The sequence below is a fragment of the Primulina tabacum genome, chromosome 12 (assembly GCF_025594145.1).
Source record: "Primulina tabacum isolate GXHZ01 chromosome 12, ASM2559414v2, whole genome shotgun sequence".
NCBI classification, from domain to species: domain Eukaryota; kingdom Viridiplantae; phylum Streptophyta; class Magnoliopsida; order Lamiales; family Gesneriaceae; genus Primulina; species Primulina tabacum.
The window spans coordinates 18,257,154-18,262,172 of NC_134561.1; the positions used below are offsets into that span (position 1 = coordinate 18,257,154).

Genomic DNA, 5,019 nt, shown 5'->3' on the forward strand with positions numbered 1-5,019 from the left:
GATCAAAGCTGAGAGGAGAAGGCCGGGAGGTGAATTGAGGAGTTTAGAAGTGCTGACTTGGAAATAGGAGCACATATCGATGGATTTTGTGACTCATTTGCCAAGAAGCACTGGAACTATTGATGCTATTTGGGTGATTGTTGATCGATTGACGAAAGTTGCACATTTTATACCCTATAGCATGAGTAGTACGTACTTGACGATGGCACAGTTGTATATACGAGATATTGTACGGTTGCATGGGATTCCAGTGTCTATTATTTCTGATAGAGATCCTCGATTTACTTCTCATTTTTGGGAAGGATTGCAGACTGCGATGGGGACAGAGTTGAGATTGAGTACGGCTTATCATCCCCAGACAGATGGTCAGACTGAGCGTACTATTCAGACACTGGAGGATATGTTGCGTGCGTATGTTATGGATTTTAAATCTATTTGGCAGTCATCTATTCCATTGGTAGAGTTTGCGTATAACAATAGTTATCAGAGTAGTATTAATATGGCTCCATTTGAGGCATTGTACGGGAGACGTTTTAGATCTCCGTTATACTGGGATGATGTTGATCGAGCTGCAGTTACCGGTCCTGATATGATTCATGAGATGGAACAGAAAGTAAAGTTGATACAGCAACGATCGAAAGCAGCTCAAGATAGACAGGCCGCCTATGCCAATAAAAGACGAAAACTCTTAGAGTTTCAGCAGGGTAATCGAGTATTTTTGAAAGTTTCTCCTTTTCGTGGCACTGTGCGATTTGGTATAAAAGGAAAGTTGGCACCGAGGTATGTTGGTCCGTATGAGATATTGCAGCGGATAGGCACTTTGGCTTACCAATTGGCTCTACCTCCATCTTTATCTGGTATTCATGATGTGTTTCATGTGTCGATGTTGCGAAAGTATGAGCCGGATCCTTCACATGTATTGGATATTTCTGAGGTTCAGTTAGATCCTGACGTGTCTTATGTTGAGAGACCAGTTTGTATTTCGGATCGATCTAAACAGAAGCTTCGTAGTAAGCTTATACCGATGGTGAAGGTTCAGTGGGAACATAGAGGTGTCGAAGAGGCCACTTGGGAGACAGAGCGGCATATGAGGGAGCTCTACCCCTACTTATTCTGATGGTATGACGTATCTTTTATTTATGCATTTTGTTACTGTTGTTGTTTAATTTCGAGGTCGAAATTCACTTAAGGGGGGTAAAAATGTAATGCCTGAAGTAAATATCACAATTTTTTGATTTAGTAATGTGATATTACTAAATATTTAACGATTTTTAAAGAGGGAAATATGACATATTTTGATCATATGAAGTCCAAATAATTTGAAATTTGGATATAACGTAGAAAACTCAAAGATATAGAAGTTTCATATTTTGAGTTTTGGAAAATTTGGTCGTTTGACTGGTCCAAAGTGATATACCGGTGTTAAAATGTTAAATATTATACATTATATTATATTATTTTAATAATATAATATAATATAATATTTTAAAAAAAAATTTTAAAAAAAAGATTGAGACTATGAATTCCACCGTACTATTCAAAAGAAATGAATAGATACAGTATCGAAGAGAGAGAAGAATATAGGGTTTGTGATTTTTTTTTTCGATCTTGCGATTTATCGGTTTATCCAATCGACGAACCGACTTCAGTTCTGAGATCGTTGACACGAGGTCTTCGATTTGAGGTATAAATTTTATATTTTTGGTGATGTTTGAAATTCGTCGATTTCTGGAATAAATCCAATAAATTGATAAATCATACCGAAATTGAATATTGTTGAGTAGTGTATGATTTTAACGAAGTAGAGAAGATTATTGTATTGTTGTTTTGAATTATTCCTAATTTATTATAATTAGGGATTTTTAATCATTGGATTGAGATTGGAGAGTTGTTTTTCAGTTGTTATTAATTCTGATTATATATTCGGAATCTACGAAGTATAGGCTACACGTTGATATAAAGTTTTCGTAATTTGACGGATGTTATAAAATAGCCTATTATTTGAAGTTAAATTAATTAGGCTGTATTTGATGATAGTATTGTGATTTAAATACACCACAATATTAAATTGTTGAACAATACAAATTTATAATCGAGTTTTATATTTTATTGAATTAATTGTTGTTGGGCTATTTGATGTTATATATTGAGGCTGTTATAACTTTGTTGATACGGTGACAATGATCTGATAATTATTGTTGAATTATTTAGATACATCACAAGCCTCAGGATCAAAGAAATAGCAAGATTGTATATATACTCGATTATTAGGTACGTGTCGACGTACGAGCATATATTGTTATTGTTCAGTATTGATGAATACTATTGCGTTGAACGATGGTAAATCACCGGAAATGGGTCATTTGATATTATATTTGTTGTTGTTTATTATTGTTGATGTTGTTGGCCGTCGTTGTTGGGAGACGTCACGTTGATGTTCGTTCAACGATATTGCTGTCGCCGGAGTTGGGGTGCGACGTATCGTTGATGTTATTCGTTCGACGATATTGCTGTCGCCGGTGTTGGGGTGCGACTTATCGTCGATGTTGTTGTTCGTTCGATGATATTGCTGTCGCCGGAGTTGGGGTGCGACGTGTCGTCGATGTTGTTGTTGCAGTGTGATGTTGTTGAGATTGTTGATGGCTGATTGTCCAGAAACGGCAAAGGGGGTATTTCTGTTATCATTTCAGTTATATCTTAGGTTGTTGTTAATATAACTGTTATGTATTGCGATGATTGTTGTGTATGCTCACCCTTTGGGGCTTTTTCTGTTGGACAGGTTACAGGACTATGCTGTGAGACATGATAGAGGTGAATGACTAGGTGTGTCTAGTAAAACAGTCCTGTAGTTGATAGTAGATAAAGACAGTATGGTTCATTGTCTTATTTGAGTTGTATATGTGTATGTATTTATTATACTGTTTCTGCTGCACTGACGTAGATAGTGTGGTGATTGCACTATTTTGTCGTATATGCATTATATTATTACGTCGTCGAAAAAAAAATTTTTATGCATATGACGTCACATGTTGTATGATTACGTGGCGAGGTTTGGGGCGGCACAGGGATAGGCAAAAAGAAGACCGAGTTATGTGCGAGGACAGAACACCTCGCGCATATGCGCGACCGGACAGGGCGCATATGCGCGAGGCAGGCAGAGAACCTCGCGCAAATGCGCGACATGTATCCGTGCATGTGGGCGAGGGTTGCAGAGAGTTGTGAAGGACCTCGCGCATATGCGCCGAACGAGGGCGCGCATATGCGCCAGATGCTGTGAGGATGACGCGCCGAGACATAGTGTCTCGCGCATATGCGGCAAGGAGGGTCGCACATTTGCGCGAGACGTGCTGTTTAAAGAATCATGCCACCTTTTGTAACCATGCATTATATATATATATATATATGAAATCTTCATCCATTTCAGAAGAACGAAAGGTTCAGAGAAATTGTGAAAAATCCTTGCGCCTTTTCATTTCTTAAATTTGAATTTGTGCAAGATCCGCCCGTCAGAATTTCAATCCGACTTCAGTACTGTGTTTCTATCGACGCAGGCTTCAACTAAACGTAAGTTTTATTGCGTTTTGTTATGTTTTGAAAATATGATGTTGGAGGAATTAAATATGATTCATATATGGTGTTTCTGATATGTTAGACATCATATAATCGAAACCGGATTGAAGAACGGATACCGTATAGAATTGTTATGATTTTCTGAGTTGATTTGATTGAGATTTGATATCAGATTTGTTTTGTATCGATTATGATTTGGGGGATTCGATATCTGTTGATTTGTATTGCTGGGTATATTGAAATTGTACAGTTATGCCGTTGAAACAGAATTTGATTCAGTTCTGATTATATCCAGTATTGATCTGAGTTGTATATTGATACGATACCCTCGATATTGTAATTGCCAGATTGAGTATTGACAGGATTGAATCTGAGACTTCGACAGAGTTAGATCGACTGAAAGAAAGGTATAAATCAATGTTGATTCGGGATTGCACAACTCGAGTTTGATTCAACTTAAGTTTCCCAAAATCACATACTGAATTGTTATTGCATTGATATTGGCATTTTATGAGATTGATATGCTTAGTCTATTGATTCATAGCAGAGCATGTGTTGAGTCAGGGGCTGATGTGCCTAGTCATTGGCTGATGTGCCAAGTCTTCGGCTAATTCGCCAAGACACTGGAGGTTTGGTAGGAGTTGATTCATTCCTATCGCTAAAATTTGGTATATCGTACCAATGTCCAGGAACCGAGATCCCTAGATTAGAGATGAGTCGAGTCTGAGATGACGAGTCCAGAGTTTTATTTACAGCTTTATATCGATACATGTCTTCCGATTTGATACATGATATGAATATGTGTTTCATGCTTTTATATATGCTTTTATATGACTGCTTGTTTACATGGTTTATACTGGGATGTATTTCTCGCCGGAGTTATCCGGCTGTTGTCTTGTTTGTATGTGTGCATGACAACAGGTGTGACAGGATCAGGGTCACGAAGAGAATGAGAGTCAAGATTAGCGTGGAGATCCGGACTTAGAGTAGATTGATTTTAAGTACTTGTTGTAGTGGCTGAACTCTAGTTGCGATAAACATATGTTGTACATGATTTGTACTTTATGTTAATATTTATATCAGATTGATTACTTTACGTTTCCGCATATATATTTAAAAAAAAAATTTAGACCCAGATTAATTAAATGATCCTAATAATGATTAAGAAGATGAATTAGGTTCGGGTCCCCACATTACCCTTCGCAGTGGTAAGGTTATGGAAAATCTATTCTTGAACCTTGTGAATATGATGATTAATAAACTCCAGAGGGTAAGGAAGTGAAACCCATTAATTGCAAAGATGAGGATCAATAGATAGTGTCACAACCATTCCCTCCTACATTAAAAATACAAAAAAAATCAATTTTAAATTCTGATATGTATGATATTTTTAAACAAGTAAAAGTTAATATTCCTTTATTAGATGCAATAAAGTAGGTACCATCATAT

The 5,019-nt window shown here is 36.9% G+C and overlaps 1 long non-coding RNA gene across 1 annotated transcript; it reads left to right on the forward strand.

Moving 5' to 3' along the window:
- Positions 1-1,594: 1,594 nt before the first annotated feature.
- LOC142520529 (uncharacterized) lies at positions 1,595-2,867 on the forward strand. The gene is made up of 3 exons (XR_012813947.1): positions 1,595-1,684; positions 2,212-2,271; positions 2,780-2,867. It is a non-coding gene; the product is annotated as an uncharacterized LOC142520529 (long non-coding RNA).
- Positions 2,868-5,019: the final 2,152 nt, after the last annotated feature.